The 20078-nt window shown below is 37.5% G+C and overlaps 1 long non-coding RNA gene across 1 annotated transcript; it reads right to left on the reverse strand.

Annotated features, from left to right (window-relative positions):
- Positions 1-555: 555 nt before the first annotated feature.
- On the reverse strand, positions 556-15940 carry LOC129624153 (uncharacterized). The gene is made up of 4 exons (XR_008700784.1): positions 15540-15940; positions 3209-3329; positions 1959-2088; positions 556-783 (listed from the first exon to the last, which is right to left on the reverse strand). It is a non-coding gene; the product is annotated as an uncharacterized LOC129624153 (long non-coding RNA).
- Between the last annotated feature and the right edge of the window lie 4138 nt (positions 15941-20078).

A 20078-nucleotide genomic window follows, 5' to 3' on the forward strand; every position in this document is an offset into this window, starting at 1 on the left:
TCAAGATTTTATGCTTTGTACTTTCAATATTGTAAAATATCTATGGAATTCTCTTAATATTAAGTTTTTGCTGGTATCATTTCTTTTTTTTTTTTTTTTTTTTTTGCTGGTATCACTTCTGAGACACCGTCATCCATTTTGTCACAATCACTTTCCTCATTTATATTCATAAGTTCAACTTAATTAGTTTCTCTGGCTATATAGTCCTTCAGAGGATGGACTGCCCTACTTTCATGGCCAGCTCTTTCTTCAGTATCTCCGGCCCACTATAATTTCAATTCCAGCATTTTCACATTTTTTTACATTGCCACATTTTTATTGTTATTTACCAACTTCATTTTTTATTTATATATTTTTATAAAACAGCAGATGACTTTATCATTAGAAGACAGGGAGGAAATAACACTGCATGCCTTGCTTCTCTATATAAGCTGGATAACAGGTGCATAGTGAACAATCACTAACAGACTGAAGAAAATGGAAAGGCTAATCATAGATTTGAAAGCACATGCATCACTTATACAGTGATTTATGAACTGAAGAGTTACCACAGATGTCTGTATTTCATGCAGAATATTCAGTTAAATATTCTGCGGTAATGGAAATTTGAACCGTGTTGCTGGGGAACTGGTATTGCATAACTAAATCATGGTAATATCAATTTGTACATACTGGAACCACACATAGGAAGGGCTGCCTGTTTCTCTCTTGGCCTTCTGCTTGACCTCTGACATCCCTGGATCTGTGCATGGTTTTCTATCCATCATACTAGGGTGCTGAGATCTGAGAGAGATTTATGCGATTTCTCACATATTTTACTACATATGAGTTTTATTTGATAAAGCCTTCTTTCATTTAAGTCCTCTGAATCAAACAAATTGAGAAGAAAGAAGATGTAAAGGTTTGGAGAATGTCAATCTGTCTGAGGAAAAGAATAAGGGGATTTCTTTTGTAGAACAAAATGAATTTACCTATATAAACAAGTATCCATTTCCACTAATGAAATATTTTGTTTTAAACTTTAGATTGGTAATATTTAAGAGTTGAAATTCAGAAGTATACAGTTGAGGTCTGAAGTTTGGTTGAGAAGATAGATAAAGATATCGTATCTATGTCCACACTCTAAGGTCTATGACATGGGTCTTGTATCCCTAGTGATTAAAAAGTTTCCAGACACAAAATAGGTATCAAAGTTATCTTTCAAATGCACAAATAATTTGTAAATAAAATCTTAAGGATCTACCAAAATAAATGACTACTCAATACTAATTCTAAGTAATTTGAATACACAATACTATGAATCATTTTTATAGCCCTGTATTATTCCAATCTTGTATAATCAGGTAATACCTACTTAGGTAGGTAAATTGATATTTTTGCCATTTTAAGGGATTAGTATAAACCCTTATAGTTCTTCTTATTTTATTTAACTAATTGCAGTCTTGTCACAAAGAAATTTGAAGAACTGGTCAGATAATATGGAAAACATGATCTTTTGTACACAAGAGAAAGATAGATCTAGGCACACAGGTTGGATATACTTTTAGAAGATCTAAAATCAGTATATGTCAAAACCTTAGATATCTTCCCATCTCTTCAGGAAACTATTCCTAAAGTGTAACACAATGAGATAGCATTAGTTAGAAGTATAAGAGATTTCTCTCCACTTATTTACTTGACTATCTTATAAGCTTTTTGTTTGTTTAATTAAGTTAGTTTTCATGATATATATGTGATATTTAAAAATAATTCAAAACATCAATTAAAAAAGGAGAAAAACCATATGAGCATAGCAATAGATGAAATAATATTAAAATTAACATCAATTTATGATTAAATCTAGAAAGATAAAAATAGAAAAGACAGTTCCAATTTCATAAATGACCCCTACAACAAAATAAATATCAAAATATTGAAAACTTTTGCCCTGACATTAGGAATGAGAAAATGATACTCACCATATCCATGATGTCCTGTAGACAGTAGTCAGATTAATCAGGTGTTAAAAATGATTAAAGGAAATTATTTAGGTGCTGAAAACAAACTGTAACAAAACCTTCTTGACATGAACAGTGTTCTTTTGGAGAACTGCATGGGTAGAAGACAGGAAGCTTTCATAAGACAAGGTTGAAGAACAAGGAAGAGACAAAAAGAGACTATCTGATTGTCTGAGGCCACACAGTCAATCTGGTTTGGGTGAGAATGATCATAGTTGGCTTGGGGTTTGGGGATGAACTGACTGGATATACTACATTTCTGGTGAAGGGAAGTATTTGCAGGAATACAAAAGTCATCTAAATTTCAGTTTGCTGGCTAATAGAAATTACATGATTCTTATATTCTAGATTTAGAGCTATGTGTCTTTCAAATGTTTCATTCTCCCTCTGGGCATATAGTTTTACTGAGGTTAGTAGAGAAAACCTAAAAACAAGGTTTCTATAAGACTCTGAATATCAGCTTCCAATCTAGCCAATTTTCTACTACAGAGCTACTTAAAAATAAAATCGGGTAGGAATAAATTGGAAGATTGGGATTGACACATACAAACTTCTATATATAAAATAGATAACAAATAAGAACCTATTGTACAGCACAGGGAACTTGACTCTGTACTCTGTAACAGCCTATATGGGAAAATAATCTTTAAAAAAAGTGTACATTTATGTACATATATAACTGAGTCACTTTGCTGCATAACATTACAAATCAACTGTACTCCAGTAATTTTTTTTAAATCCTCTCACAACTGGTCAGACTTCAGTCAGTACAAGTAGCAAATATTTTTTGCAGTATTGAATGACTCCATAGGTGGAAGAGGTTTATCCTAAGAGGGTGAAAAAGATGCCATCCTTCCAAGATCCAGAAACACTAAAAAAATATACCCAAAAGAAAGAAAGACTTAGACAATTCCACTGAGAGTGGCAACAGAGAGCAAATCCCTAGCCACAAATAGAAAACAATCCACATTTCTGTCTGACCATATTTTTGGACCCCCAATCTGAGGGTTGGACTGCTTGTGTACACAAGAACCAACAACTTGAGTGCCCCATGCAGGCAGAAAGCCAAGGTAAGTTCTCAGAACATAAAAGGAGGCAAACAAGAAGGTAATAGCTGTCCCTGGAGAATAAGGATGTTCAACCAATAGGTAGTTAAAAGCCAGATTCACAGGAGTCTGGATCTGGGATGGAACATGCACACGAAAGTTTACCTTCCTTTCTCGACCAGGCACTGCAGAGATGAGGGAAAACTGATTGTATGAAGAATTCCCATCCTTTAATGGCTTCTGCTAGTTCTCCCAGGATCCCATCTTCAGGCTCTGGAGCAAGTAGCTTTAAAGAAAAGAGTTTAGCTCCAGTATCTACCAGAATTTGGCAAGGTTTTCCATCAACTTTAGTTTAGTTTCCCCTAGGTTGTGTAAAGTAGTAACTGGTAGCAGTTACTGAAGAATTCTTTGGGATCTCATCTACCCTAGGAGGGGTCCAAGTGGGGGGTTTCCTTCAAGGGTAGATATAGGGATATAAAAGTTGATGTGAAAGGGTTTGCACAAAATCTTCAAGGACAATCTTTATTCTAGTATACCAGTTGATTGCAAATGAGATGCCATTTTCTAGATCAGTATTTTGATGATGGGCTCTTATGAAAGTATCATGAGGGAGGCCCAGTCGTTGCTTTGGGTTTCTGGCAGTGGCGCTATTGCAGTTGTCAGATCACTAATATGGTGAGCTTTTGTTTACATTCTGATGGTCCCTTCAAAGTGGAAAGGCAATTCAGATAAAGAATGGGTAGAATGAGTATTCTAAGAGGATAGAGGGGAGTAGTAATAATCAAATAAGTCTTATAATCATTGACTTTAGGTACCTTTTATATCTTTAATTTTTTGTTAGCTTTTTGTAAGGAATCTTTCAAACAAACTATTTGGAATCTTGAGGCCCTTTGAAGGCTTCTGCATACCAATTAAAATAGTTATCCCATATGTTTTATTTTTGAGCTCCTGATTTTAAGTAAACTTTTCAAATGAATTATTTCATCTACTTAGAGTATTCCCATAATGGCCACTGTAATTCTAGATTGTCTTAGTAAGATTTTACCATATTTGTAGATATCTACAGCTTCCAGGACTACAGTTCTTAGACATAAAATAAGCAAGTGCATGCACACTCAGTTCTTTGAAATTTAAGGATCTTATTTCTTTAACTAAACCTTCAAGCCCTCAGAACCAAACTAAGGATGTGCCACTGAGTTGAGGATTTCATGGTGTTTTACACTGTCATCACACAGCGATCTTCTTAAGATTGGCTAGTGACCAGGTGTCAATCTAATCCGTTCCATGACCAATCTATCTCAGCATAAGATTCTTACAGTTATGTGGAGAACACATTAACAGCCTTTAAGAACTCCAACTATGCCCACTGATTTTGTGACTTTGGCTTCCGAGAGTCCCATTAGAATAAATCTATTACTCCTTTCACTTGGAGGCTTCTTTATAGTGACAGAAGCCCTAATGTATTTTAATTGTCTGGCCTGTGCCTATTTAGATTTTAATTTTGATGGTCAAAATAGTCTGGATCTCATCTTAATTTATTTTCCCAAGTTCCCCAGCTGTTTACTGTTTTTGCTGTGTACTTAACCTAGAGGCTTTATGAGCCCCCTAATGGCTGCCATCCAGTGGACTCCATTATAACTACTACCCCATATTCTTTCTGAAAACAATCTCTCTCTCTCTCTCATACATTCTCTTTCTCTCTCACTATATATATATATATATATATATATGTTTTTAAATAAAGTTTTTTTGAATTGCAGAGTCACATGCAAGAAGTAGAACTCAAATCCAACAGTGACTTACCCAAGGCCCTTGGTAAGGTCTAGAGGATCAGTGAACTCAAAGGATTCTGTGGCACCTGACCTGTGTGTCTTATCTTGCAAGCCACTAGCACTTACATCCCATTTCTTATCTACAAAAACTGTTAAAAATGATCAAAATAAACAGTTTAGGTTTATTATTTATATTTATTTTTATATATTTATATATATATATTTATATATATAATATATATATATTTATATATATTTATTATTAATGCAAACAAATTTTATTTAGCACATCATGAAGTGGACAGTCTTCTTTTGAGTAACTGCAAAATGAGATGGAAAGCAGGATATTATTATAGGATAAATGTTAAAGAAAAATGAAACAGATAGAAAATATCTAATTGCCTGGGTTCACACAGTCAGCCTTGTTCAGGTGAGAAGGCTGAGGATTGGTGTTTGATGATGGGCTGACTGGGTATATTGCATTTCTGGCCAAGGCAAGCATTTATAGGAACATAAATGTTTTATTTTGCTGATGTGGTACTTGAGGTAGAAGTAACTCAATCTTGGGCCTAGAAAGTTATTTCAACAAAGGCAAGGAAACAAAATTAAAATTATAAGTGTTGGTATTGGGAAATAAAAAGTCAATATTTGTAGGCAATAATATTATATATAGGGAATTCAAAATATATTCCCAAACTACTCCAACAGCAGGAAAAAAATTAATATATTCTCACAGTAGGATAAAATCAAATAGATAGACTGATATAATAAAAGATATATAAGATATCTACACCAAATTTTCTTAAATAATGAGAGAAACTGAAAGCTAATTTTATAAAAGAATATTTAACGGTCATGTATTAGAAGTCTTATTGTAATATATATATATATATATAAATTTTGCACAGATTGATATATACTTTAATGCAATTCTAAAGTGAAGCCGCTCAGTTATGTCCAACACTTTGCAACCCCATGGACTATAGCCTACCAGGCTCCTTTATCCATGGCATTTTTCCAGGCAAGATTACTGCAGTGGGTTGCCATTTCCTTCTAGTAAGGAGCTCTTTTGTGAAAAAATCAACATATTGGTACAAAAATTGAAAAAACTATAAAAAGGAAAGAACAAAAAATAGCTATATAAACACAAATGGAGAAATTATACTTTGATACATGAGGATACATTATTCAGTTCAGTTCAGTTCAGTCACTCAGTCGTGTCCGACTCTTTGCGACCCCTTGAATTGCAGCATGCCAGGCCTCCCTGTCCATCACCAACTCCCGGAGTTCACTCAGACTCACGTCCACCGAGTCTGTGATGCCATCCAGCCATCACATCCTCTGTCATCCCCTTTTCCTCCTGCCCCGAATCCCTCCCAGCATCAGAGTCTTTTCCAATGAGTCAACTCTTTGCATGAGGTGGCCAAAGAATTGGAGTTTCAGCTTTAGCATCATTCCTTCCAAAGAAATCCCAGGGCTGATCTCCTTCAGAATGGACTGGTTGGATCTCCTTGCAGTCCAAGGGACTCTCAAGAGTCTTCTCCAACACCACAGTTCAAAAACATCAAATCAATCTGAGAAAAAAGAATGGAACTGGAGGAATTAACCTGCCTGACTTCAGGCTCTACTACAAAGCCACAGTCATCAAGACAGTATAGTACTGGCACAAAACAGAAATATAGATCAATGGAACAAACTAGAAAGCCCAGAGATAAATCCACGCACCTATGGACACCTTATCTTTGACAAAGGAGGCAAGAATATACAATGGATTAAAGACAATCTCTTTAACAAGTGGTGCTGGGAAAACTGGTCAACCACTTGTAAAAGAATGGAACTAGAACACTTTCTAACACCATACACAAAAATAAACTAAAGTGGATTAAAGATCTAAATGTAAGACCAGAAACTATAAAACTCCTAGAAGAAAACATAGGCAAAACACTCTCCGACATAAATCACAGCAGGATCCTCTAGGACCCACCTCCCAGAATATTGGAAATAAAAGCAAAAATAAATAAATGGGACCTAATTAAACTTAAAAGCTTTTGCACAACAAAGGAAACTATAAGCGAGGTGAAAAGACAGCCTTCAGAATGGGAGAAAATAATAGCAAATGAAGCAACTGACAAAAAACTAATCTCAAAAATATACAAGCAACTTCTGCAGCTCAATTCCAGAAAAATAAATGACCCAATCAAAAAATGGGCCAAAGAACTAAATAGACATTTCTCCAAAGAAGACATACAGATGGCTAACAAACACATGAAAAGATGCTCAACATCACTCATTATCAGAGAAAGGCAAATCAAAATCACAATGAGGTACCATTTCACACCAGTAAGAATGGCTGCGATCCAAAAGTCTACAAGCAATAAATGATGGAGAGGGTGTGAAGAAAAGGGAACCCTCTTACACTGTTGGTAGGAATGTAAACTAGTACAGCCATTATGGAGAACAGTGTGGAGATTCCTTAAAAAACTGGAAAGAGATCTGCCTTAACCCAGAAATCCCACTGCTGGGCATACACACCAAGGAAACCAGAATTGAAAGAGACATGTGTACCCCAATGTTCATCGCAGCACTGTTTATAATAGCCAGGACATGGAATCAACCTAGATGTCCATCAGCAGACAAAAGGATAAGAAAGCTGTGGTACATATACTCAATGGAGTATTAATCAGCCATTAAAAAGAATATATTTGAATCAGTTCTAATGAGTTGGATGAAACTGGAGCCTATTATACAGAGTGAAGTAAACCAGAAAGAAAAACACCAATACAGTATACTAATGCATATGTATGGAATTTAGAAAGATGGTAACAATAACCCTGTAATCAAGACAGCAAAAGAGACACAGATGTATAGAATAGTCTTTTGGACTCTGTGGGAGAGGAAGAGGGTGGGATGATTTGGGAGAATGGAATTGAAACAAGTATAATATCATATATGAAACAAATCACCAGTCCAGGTTTCATGCATTATACTGGATGCATGGGCTGGTGCACTGGGATGACTCAGAGGGATGGTACGGGGAGAGAGGAGGGAGACGGGTTCAGGATGGGGAACACGTGTACACCTGTGGCAGATTCATGTTGATGTATGGCAAAACCAATACAATATTGTAAAGTAATTAACCTCCAATTAAATAAATTTATATTAAAAATTAAAAAAAAAAAAGCATCAATTCTTCGGCAGTCAGCTTTCTTCACAGTCCAACTCTCACATCCATACATGACCACTGGAAAAACCATAGCCTTGACTAGACGAACCTTTGTTGGCAAAGTAATGTCTCTGCTTTTGAAAATGCTCTCTAGGTTGGTCATAACTTTCCTTCCAAGGAGTAAGTGACTTTTAATTTCATGGCCGCAATCACCATCTGCAGTGATTTTGCAGCCCAAAAAATAAAGTCTGACATTGTTTCCACTGTTTCCCCATCTATTTCCCATGAAGTGATGGGCCAGATGCCATGATCTTAGCTTTTTGAATGTTGAACTTTAAGCCAACTTTTTCACTCTCCTCTTTCACTTTCATCAAGAGGCTGTTTAGTTCCTTTTCACTTTCTGCCATAAGGGTGGTGTCATCTGCCCATTTGAAGTTATTGATATTTCTCCTGGCATCTTGATTTTAGCTTGTGCTTCTTCCAGCCCAGCATATCTCATGATGTAGTCTGCATAGAAGTTGAAAAAACAGGGTGACAATATATAGCCTTGACATACTCCTTTTCCTATTTGGAACCAGTCTGTTGTTCCATGTCCAGTTTTAACTGTTGCTTCCTGACCTGCATATAGGTTTCTCAAGAGGCAGGTCCGGTGGTCTGGTATTCCCATCTCTTTCAGAATTTTCCACAGTTTATTGTGATCCACACAGTCAAAGGCTTTGGCATAGTCAATAAAGCAGAAATAGATGTTTTTCTGGAACTCTCTTGCTTTTTCAATGATCCAGCGGATGTTGGCAATTTGATCTCTGGTTCCTCTGCCTTTTCTAAAACCAGCTTGAACATCTGGAAATTCATGGTTCACCTATTGCTGAAGCCTGGCTTGGAGAATCTTGAGCATTACTTTACTAGTGTGTGAGATGAGTGCAATTGTGCAGTAGTTTGAGCATTCTTTGGCATTGCCTTTCTTTGGGGTTGGAATGAAAATGGACCTTTTCCAGTCCTGTGGCCACTGATGAGTTTTCCACATTTGCTGGCATATTGAGTGCAGCACTTTCATAGCATCATCTTCCAAGATTTGAAATAGCTCAAGTGGAATTCCATCACCTCCACTCGCTTTGTTCGTAGTGATGCTTTCTAAGGCCCACTTGACTTCACATTCCAGGATGTATGGCTCTAGGTCAGTGATCACACTATCATGATTATCTTGGTCATGAAGATCTTTTTTGTACAGTTCTTCTGTGTATTCTTGCCACCTCTTCTTAATATCTTTTGCTTCTGTTAGGTCCCTACCATTTCTGTCCTTTATCAAGCCCATCTTTACATGAAATGTTCCCTTGGTACCTTTAATTTTCCTGAAGAGATCTCTAGTCTTTCCCATTCTGTTGTTTCCCTCTATTTCTTTGCATTGATCTCTGAGGAAGGCTTTCTTATCTCTCCTTGCAATTTTTTGGAACTCTGCATTCAAATGGGTATGTCTTTCCTTTTCTCCTTTGCTTTTGGCTTCTCTTCTTTTCACAGCTATTTGCAAGGCCTCCTCAGACAGCCATTTTGCTTTTTTGCATTCCTTTTCCATTGGAACGGTCTTGATCCCTGTCTCCTGTACAATGTCATGAACCTACGTCCAAGTACATCAGGCACTCTATCTATCAGATCTAGTCCCTTAAATCTATTTCTAACTTCCACTGTATAATCTTAAGGGATTTGATTTAGGTCATACCTGAATGGTCTAGTGGTTTTCCCTACTTTCCTCAATTTAAGTCTGAGTTTGGCGATAAGGAGTTTATGATCTGAGCCACAGTCAGCTCCCGGTCTTGTTTTTGCTGACTGTATAGAACTTCTCCAAGTTACAGTAATTTGCTAAGTGCATTTTTGGTCAAAGACAGGCACCACAGAAAAATGAGTCACTCAGACAGCAGAACCATATACCTGACCGTATTATTGGTAACTTGATTTTTGTCAGAAATGACTGCAGTACAATAAGAAAGTGAATATTTCCAAGGAATCAGCCAACTTTTTCTATGAGGTGCCAAATAATAAACATTTTAAGTTTTTCAGACCACACAGTCTCTATTCCAGTGATTCAATTCAATCTGAAAATATCAAAAGATCTAATGCTAGGAGGGATTGGGGGCAGGAGGAGAAGGGGACGACAGAGGATGAGATGGCTGGATGGTATCACTGACTCGATGGACACTGAGTTTGAGTGAACTCTGGGAATTGGTGATGGACAGGGAGGCCTGGCATTCTGCAATTCATGGAGTCGCAAAGAGTCAGACATGACTGAGTGACTGAACTGAACCGAAATGAAGATGTCTACAAAAGGGCCTGGGTATATATGGCAATAAAACTGTATAAATGAACAAAGAAATTTAGTCATACAATTTTCATGTTGCAAAATATAAACTTTTACAATTTTTGAAAAACATAAAATTTTTCTTAGCTCAGAGGTTATACAAAAACAGATTAGGCTTGATGACCATATCTTTTGATTGCTGGTGTTTTCATTAAATTGTGCATGGTCAATTAAACATTGACATGAGAACTTAATATGCCATTACCCTTCCCTGACACTATACACAAAAAATCAATTTCAGTAGGATTGTAGGCCTAAATATAACACGTAAATGGATACAGATTCTCTAGTTTAACACAGTACAATATTCTCAGTAACTTGAGGTAAGCAAATCTCTTCTTACAATGTTATTTTTAAATTATAATCTTTGCACTAAGAATATTATTTTTATAGACTTGGTGATTATTTTCAGGTCTTTTCAATGAAAAGCCTTAAGTATTTTTTCTTTTCTTTTCTTCTAAGGCAAAGCTAACCATAAAGTTTAAGATATCACTTCAAAGATATTGATGACTAGAATCTTTATAAAACTTGACTTAATCAATCAAGGTAACAAAAATTTAATAATTAAAATGTCTTATGAAATGTATAGAACAGTCTTTTGGACTCTGTGGGAGAGGGAGAGGGTGGGATGATTTGGGAGAATGGCATAGAAACATATATAATATCATATAAGAAACGAATCCCCAGTCCAGGTTCGATGCAGGATACAGGATGCTTGGGCCTGGTACACTGGGATGACCCAGCGGGATGGTACGGGGAGGGAAGTGGGAGGGGGGTTCAGGAAGGGGAACACGTGTACACCTGTGGCAGATTCATGTTGATATATGGCAAAACCAATACAATATTGTAAAGTAAATAATAATAATAATAAAGAAATGATAAATGGTTAAAAAATAATAAAATATAATCATCACCTGAAAAAAGAAAAGAAAATTCTCAATGTATATACAGGCTGTTTGTATATTTCTCCTGGGTAATAACACACGAATAGTCAAGATCAGAGAAGTGGACAGATAATGAACAGAGAGCTCTACCTAATTGGTTTAATTTCCAGATTCATAATGGTAAAGTTGAAATGCCAAGTGTGTTATGCAGGAAATAATATAAGGTATAAGTGGGGGAATCTATGGCAAGAATGCCTATATAACATCACATAAATCTCCCAAATTTGTATACTGAATAGAACAGCTATAAAGAAACTGTTGGGAAGCTTCAGCTAAATTGTGGTCAACGCTCAGGTGGGTTATTCTATAGAACAGTTTGAGATCCCAAAATTCAGAGGGGTGAACCAAAACAAATTCATGGATGAGAGTCAATGCTCACCTTAGTAAAATGGCAAAATGATAAATCTGAAGCCCTGGGCAGAAATGGCTCAAAAGCATAATGTGTATTTTGTTGACTTAGCTTTATGTTTATGTATTATAGTTATATATTTATTATGTTTATGGCTTAGCTTTATGTTTTTGTGTGCAAAAGGGTAAAACAGCATCTTTGAAATAACAATCTGAAACATGGCATAAAATATAAGTGAACATTTTCACTGGCAGATTCCATATTTACAAATCTGCTCACTTGTTAAAATGTCTTAATAACTGGAAAATCTGTTTTTACTGCACTTTCACAGTTATTCAGATATGCTCAGTATTGAAAACTTTGAATCACTTGTTCCCAACTGAGGTGAAACAAGGTGGTGCTCTGCTTCTTCTTTCAGTTCACATGTTGTACACAAGTGTCCCTTCTGTGCTAGATTTAATGCCATACTTTTACATTTTTGTATTTTTTAAATATGATTTCACTGTTTAAAATGCTCCCGAAGTATAGTGCTGAAGTGCTGTCTAGTGTTGCTAAGAGGGCTGTGAGGTGTCTTACAGAGAAGATAGGTGTCTAAGATAAGTTTTGTTCAGGCATGAGTTACAGAGCTGTTGGAAGTTAATTCAATGTTAATGAATAAATATATGTATTAAGTACAGTGTTTGAAAAGAGAAACATACATAAAATGAGATTATGTGTTGATCAATTGATAAAATATGGTAACTAGAGGCTCACAGGAGTCTAGCCCTGTTTTTCCTGTAGGATAATTGGTTCAGTACTCAGTAACTCAGTATTATGGCACTATTATAGAAGATGGTGCTCAGCTTTTCAGTCACATCAGAATAGTTGCGACCCCATGGACTTCAGTCCGCTAGGCTCCTCTGTCCATGAAATTTTCCAGGCAAGAATACTGGAGTGGGTTGCCATTTCCTGCTCCAGGGAATCTTCCTGACCCAGAGATTGAACCTGCCTCTCCCACATTGGTAGGTGGATTCTTTACCACTAAGCCATGTGGGAAGGGCTCCTCCATCCATGGAATTTTCCAGGCAAGAGTGCTGAAGTGGATTGCCATTTCCTTCTCCAATTATAATGGATAACTACTGCCAAAAAATCAACTGTAGCAGCCTTACCAACAATAGCTTATATCACTCCTACTAGCTGCTGCTGCTGCTGCTAAGCTGCTTCAGTCCTGTCCGACTCTGTGCGACCCCATAGACGGTGGCCTTCCAGGCTCCCCCGTCCCTGGGATTCTCCAGGCAAGAACACTGGAGTGGGTTGCCATTTCCTTCTCCAATGCATGAAAGGGAAAAGTGAAAGTCGAGGGGCTCAGTCGTGTCCGACTCTTCGCGACCCCATGGACTGCAGCCCACCAGGCTCCTCCATCCATGGGATTTTCCAGGCAAAAGTACTGGAGTGGGGTGCCATTGCCTTCTCCAACTCCTACTAGAGTAATCTATAAATATTTCAATTGTTTCTATGGGCAGATTTTAATTACAGGCATACCTCAGGTTTGGTTTTAGATCATCACAATAAAGCAAGTTACATAGCTTTTTGTTTGGTTGATTCCCAGGGTATATAAAGTTGTTTACATTGTAAAAGTTTATCAAGTGTACAATAGCATTATGTCTAAAAAACTGTACATACCTTAACTAAAAAATACTGCTGTTGAAAAAAAAAGGGGCTGATAGACTTGCTTTACACAAGGTTACCACAAACCTTCATTTGTAATAAACACATTTTCTGAATAAAGTGAAACACAATGAAACAAAGTATGCTTACATTTGGGGCTTCCCATTCCCAGGTGGTGCTAGAGGTAAAGAATCTGCCTGCCAGTGCAGGAGACATAAGGAACAGGGATTCAGTTCCTGGGTTGGGAAGATTCCATGGAGGAGGTCATGGCAACCCACTCCAGTATTCTTTCCTAGAGAATTCCCATGGACAGAGGAGCCTGGTGGGGCTACAGTCCATAGGGTCACCAAGAGTCGGACATGACTGAAGTGTCTTAGCATGCACTCATGTCTATATTTGATTATGAATTTGCTACAGTTCACTATCACTTTTTGTTAAAATCAATATAATCAATTTACTGATTATCAGTGTTGGACTATTTCCTGAATTTTATAAAATAATGAGAATTATATTTATTCCCTAATGTTTATATTAATTTAAGATTTAATTAGAAAAGGAACTGAAAATAGAGTGTGTAAAAGCATCCTCATAGGAAAACTAAACATTTATTTTATACATTTTAAACACTGCTTGTAAAAGTTAGCAAATTGATACTAGAAGTCAAATTCAATAACATTCTAATTCTTTCATTTAAAACATATTATTATTAAATATAATTATCTTAAGGTTCTTCTGAAATTATACTTTTCAAATAGATGCAAAATACGCCTTAGCGACTTTATGCCTTTATCAAAGTCACAGAAAAACACAAATAGATAAAAAGAACCCTGATTTCAGGGCTTGGCATGATTTTTTTTCTCTTTCTAAAGAGAATAAAGTTTATCTTCCTCTTAATTTATAAAGTATTTGGACAACAAACTAATTATAACTGCAATATATAGCACTGATTTTTTGCAGGCACTGATTTAAGTTGCACATATTAACTAACATTACGCTTTTAAAACACTATCATTAAATACTTTTGCCAACGAATTTAAATTACTCATGCAGATTAATGGGCCTTGTTAGTGGCAGAACCAGGGAGTGAACAAGCCTCCTGTGTCTACATCCTTCCTCACCAGGTACGCTTTTTTTTTCCCCTCTCCTCTATGGGGTCGCACAGAGTCTGACACGACTGAAGCGACTTAGCAGCAGCAGCAGCAGGGAGAAAATCCTATGGACGGAGGAGCCTGGTAGGCTGCAGTCCATGGGGTCGCGAAGAGTCGGACACGACTGAGCCCCTCGACTTTCACTTTTCCCTTTCATGCATTGGAGAAGGAAATGGCAACCCACTCCAATGTTCTTGCCTGGAGAATCCCAGGGACGGGGGAGCCTGGAGGGCTGCCGTCTATGGGGTCGCACAGAGTCGGACACGACTGAAGCGACTTAGCAGCAGCAGCAGCAGCAGGGACCCATAAATTTAATATTTACATTGTATCACTAACCCTATTTTATTGTGACTTCACACACTTCTGAAGTGACAACATGCTATTTTTTTCCTCATTGTTTTCCGTTAAAAAATTTAACAATTGGAAAGAGAGTTTATTTTGTTTTTGTTTTTCTTTTTTTTTTTAATTTTATTTTATTTTTAAACTTTACATAATTGTATTAGTTTTGCCAAATCTTTACAGAGACAACCTGTATTGCCAGGCACAGGCCACAAAGGTGCGCTCTGAGGTGAAAGGCGGCCCCTATGCCCACCCTACACCTCAGGCCTAGGCCCTGTGGCAGAGGCACTAGCTTAGGGGATTCTGTGAGTTCACAACCCAGCCTCCAGGGCAGAGAGAGGCCCAAAAAGAGGCGGCCCACGCCAGGTGGTAGATGGCAACTTAAATCAGCAAAGGAACTTACCTGGCCTGTCTTTAGCAGCTGCAAGACAAGCAGCTAGCTGTCCGCCCTGCCCATCAGTGTCTCAGGGTTAACCTCCTCAATGGGGTCAGTCAGTCACTGCACCATCGTGAGGGTCTCAACAGCACCCTGCTTTCACAAAGCTTGACCTAGAAAAGGCCTTGGCTACGGGAATGCTGGGCAGAACATACATTCCGAGGACAGGGAGGCCTTAGGAGCTTTCCACAGCCCTGGGCAGTTCCTGGTGGGCCTGTGGTTACGTCCTCCCTTGTCCTCCTCCCTCAGCTTCCACGGCTCTGAGACAAGGACTTCGCGCCGCCCCAGGGGATTGTGGGGCTTGAGGGGTGAGCCAACAGCCCAGGGGGCGCAGGGCGGGGCCCCTACCTGCTGAAGGGTGCTCAGCGTTCTTCTTGTGGCCACCATGGAGGTTCCCAGGTGCTCTCTCCACAACAGACGGCGAGAGAAGACAGAGGCAGCCACGAAGAATAAGGATGCTTTGAAAAGGGACTTGCTGGGGGACAGAAGAGGCGGTGCAGGCAGCCCACCCTCCGGCCGTGGCCCCCTGAGCTGTCCTTCCTCCGTGGTCCTTCAGGGCTCAGTTCTCTGGTCTTATGTCTCAAGCCTGCGTCCGGTTCTCCGTTCTTTCCTGAGGATGCTATGCCGCCTGTGAGCTCGCCTGGAATTGGAGGTAGGCAGAGGTATTATTGGAGAAGGCAATGGCAAGCCACTCCAGTACTCTTGCCTAGAAAATCCCATGGATGGAGGAGCCTGGTAGGCTGCAGTCCATGGGGTCGCTATGAGTCTGCCGCAACTGAGCGACTTCACTTTCACTTTGCACTTTCACGCAATGGAGAAGGAAATGGCAACCCACTCCAGTGTTCTTGCCTGGAGAATCCCAGGGATGGCAGAGCCTGGCGGGCTGCTGTCTATGGGGTCACATAGAGTCGGACACGACTGAAGCGACTTAGCAGCAGCAGCAGGGGTGATTATCCTACCTAATATATGCGGTTGGAATTCCAGCTTACAGGCTTGGTGCCACCATACTTAAAATTTATACCTGAGGTCTTTTTTGGCTTCTGTGAAGAGGATGGCACATATTTACTCAGAGGTTAGTGGCAGGAAGTAAAAAATAACATTAAAAATCTAAAGTAAAAACTAGCATTTCTTACACTTCTAAAAATTTCCTGGAGGAGGTTAACTTAATTCTAGAGATTCAGGCACAGACAGAACGGTGCTTTAAAAAAGTCTCTGTGATTTTGTGTGTCATTTAAACTTTAAATTGTTTGCTGTTTCTTTTCTCTATACTCTTGCTAGTTCTAGCTACAATAATTGAACTGCCTTATGCTATGTTAAAAATGAATTTACATTTTTTGTAGTGCCTTACAAGCATAAAATAATATTTTATATTTGCTAAATTATTCTGAGTAGCATCTGAATAGATTTCCCCATTTCATGTTTTGTGTTTTTAAAAGTAAATGAAAAGCAAGCAAGAAAAACAATATTATACATTGCTTCAATTTAGTGTGCATCAGGATAATTGAAACAAACAAGCCCATTTAATCAATTTTTACCTGAAAGAGTGTAGTGCATAGAAATAAAAATCAAACACAACTATTTACCTAGTGATATAAGGAGAAGTATTATATTTTTATTAAATGCAAATGTGCAAGTAAATTAGAAATACTATTATGTGTTTTGCTTCTGAGAGTCCAGAAGAAATCAATAGAAACATTATGAAAATGTAACTTAATTAAGATTATAAATTACCTCACTGCAAAATTGAGATTTTTATTTTACTATAATTATTCCCTCAAGTGGTTCTTTTCACTCCTATCTTGAAAGAGAATTTACATTTTACAATAACCAAAGATGAGAGAAAACAACCCTTTACTGGCAGAGAATCTCATCAAATGGGTAAATGCCATGGATATGCTGAAAATTCTTTGTACTGAAAAATACCTTCAGAAATGGTGAATAAATTTGGCTTTAAAATGTACGTAAGTGTATTATACAAATGTTAATCTACATGTATCATATATAGATACAAACTTGCTTTTACCACCTTAATGGCAAAACAGTGTATCCATATCTTAGAGAGCCTGACATGTGCATCTGCTTGCTCTCTAAAGTATCATCTTTCCAAGAGTTAAACCTTATCTTCACTTTTAAACATAAGTGCTAGTTTTGCCTGTTTTGAAATTTATGTAAATATATCATAAGTATATGAATTTTTCTGTTGCTTTTTTTCATTCAGTATTTTTTGTGAGATATATTCATTGTTGTTGCTGGTGGCTGAACTGCAGTCATTTATATTGTTTCATAGTTTTCCTTTATGCTCGATTCTGGAGTGGGTTTTTTTTTGTTTGTTTGTTTTTATTTTGAGGTGGCAAGAGTAAATGCATAGCTTTGAGGGACTAATTAAATCAAGTCAGTCATTTTCCTATATACCAACAATGAACAAGTGGACTTTGAATTTAAAAATACAATACCATGTACATTAGTATCCACCAAAATGAGATACTTAGGGTTTAAATCAAATCACTACATACTGTATCACCATGGTAGACTTCCTTGCCCTCTGATTTCCCCTAGGTTCAATATGCAGAAAGCCTCAACAGAAAATTAAAAACAGAGAAACACAGTATATATGCATTCTCGTTCTTGCTCCCTTCATTACCCTCATTCTAGCGATGACTATGTTCTACAGTTTTTCAATTGGTGTCAGTCACTTTTCGCATAGCCATGAAGTCCGGGTAATACTATGTTCTCCCCTTCCGCCTTTAGGACTCAGTGTAATGACTTCTTTCTGAAGCCAGTACCTGAGTGTGTCATCAAACCCTTGTGCTTCTTTAATCTTATATACAGCTCTTTAAACTCTGCTTTCATTAAACTCGCACATTAATCCTTTAGATGACTCACTTTTGTGTCTGACAATTCTAATCGACACTGTTACAAAGCAATTATTTGTATAGCCATATTGGTGTATAAGAAACTGAAAAATCAGATAATTTTAACATGAATATTTTCCTTAAATGTAAGACTAAGTGAGATTTACATGCCTTGTATATTGGTATGTGTTTATTATTTTGTTATTTAGGCTATTTTAATTATAAAAAGAAATGTTGGGGTGTTTTACTCCTGTGAAAAAAATTGAAAATCTTTTAATTTTTACCTTTGATAATGTAGGTGTAATTCTTTGGAATACTAGAATAGAAATCAGAAATGCCACTGCTATGAGGACGTATGAAGAATTGTTTTTATACAGGTTGCTGCTGCTGCTAAGTCACTTCATTCGTGCCCGACTCCCAGCGACCCCATGGACTGCAGCCTACCAGGCTCCTCCATCCATGGGATCTTCCAGGCAAGAGTACTGGAGTGGGTTGCCATTGCCTTCTAAGTAGTGCCAAAAGGCTAAAACCTTGAAATTACAGTTAAAGTATAATTTAACTCTAAATAGTTTAAGATTTTTCATAGTATTCTTTACTTTGCCCAGTGAAAATGACTAAAATTGAGCTGCGGTTTAAAGTTTGTGAGAAGTTCAGATGAAACCTGAACATTTTGACCTTCAGTAAAGGAATGGAAGACAACTGATTTTATAAAGAACTAAATGAAAATTGCTGAGTAAAATAAATAGGATCAAAAGGAACATAGGACACCTGCAGGATATTTCTTTTTTTTTTTCTCCATGAAGTAAATCTGTAACATTGTTATTGCGTCAAGCAGAGAAATCTTTTTTTTTTTTCAATATAATAGCTGTGAAATAAGAATGTATTTGGACATTCAATGAAAAAAGTCTCAAGAAACCTATTAAAATAATTTGAATAAAGTTTTCTGTGACAATGAAGGTAACGAACAACTAATAAGATCTTTTTTTAGTGTAAACTTTGTAAAATTAAGGTTTTTCATTTCAATACTGTAAAGTCTACTTTCTCCTCACTTCCCAACAGACATGTAAACATTATTTTTACTGCAATTAGAATACATCAGTACTTTAGAGAAAACATACAGATACATACTAGAAGTTTTTTTTTGTTGTTTAGTCGCTAAGTCGTGTCCAGCTCTTTTGCAGCCCCATGGACTATAGCCGGGTAGGCTCCCCTGTCTATGGGATTTTTCAGGCAAGAATACTGAAGTGGTTGCTATTTCCTTCTCCAGAGGATCTTCCCAACCCAGGTACTGAACCTGTCTCTCCTGCACTGCCAGGTGGATTCTTTACCATTGAGCTTCCTGGGAAGCCCATACTAGGAATACTTTAGATACAATTAATATTAAGCAACTGAGTAAAATAAATATATAATTTAAGAAAATGCTTCCAAATCCAAGCTTCTATACATACTTTGTTCTGTGACCCTGGGACTGGGATACAGCCTCAGATGGCTTCCTGTGAGTTTATATCAAGTAGGACTTGATTCTTCTTGTTTTGCTTATTTTTCTTGCATCCAGAAACATCTCTTTACCTCAGCTGTAGCAGGTGAATTCAATTTTCAGCCAAAACATAATTAAAATGATAAAAATTGATAAATTAAATATTATTAAAATGATCGAAGGAAGGTTATGACCAACCTAGATAGCATATTCAAAAGCAGAGACATTACTTTGCCAACAAAGGTCCACCTAGTCAAGGCTATGGTTTTTCCTGTGGTCATGTATAGATGTGAGAGTTGGACTGTGAAGAAGGCTGAGCGCCGAAGAATTGATGCTTTTGAACTGTGGTGTTGGAGAAGACTCTTGAGAGTCCCTTGGACTGCAAGGGGATCCAACCAGTCCATTCTGAAGGAGATCAGCCCTGGGATTTCTTTGGAGGGAATGATGCTGAAGCTGAAACTCCAGTACTTTGGCCACCTCATGTGAAGAGTTGACTCATTGGAAAAGACTCTGATGCTGGGAGGGATTGGGGGCAGGAGGAGAAGGGGACGCCAGAGG

Source organism: Bubalus kerabau, chromosome 12 (genome assembly GCF_029407905.1).
Source record: "Bubalus kerabau isolate K-KA32 ecotype Philippines breed swamp buffalo chromosome 12, PCC_UOA_SB_1v2, whole genome shotgun sequence".
NCBI classification, from domain to species: Eukaryota; Metazoa; Chordata; class Mammalia; order Artiodactyla; family Bovidae; genus Bubalus; species Bubalus kerabau.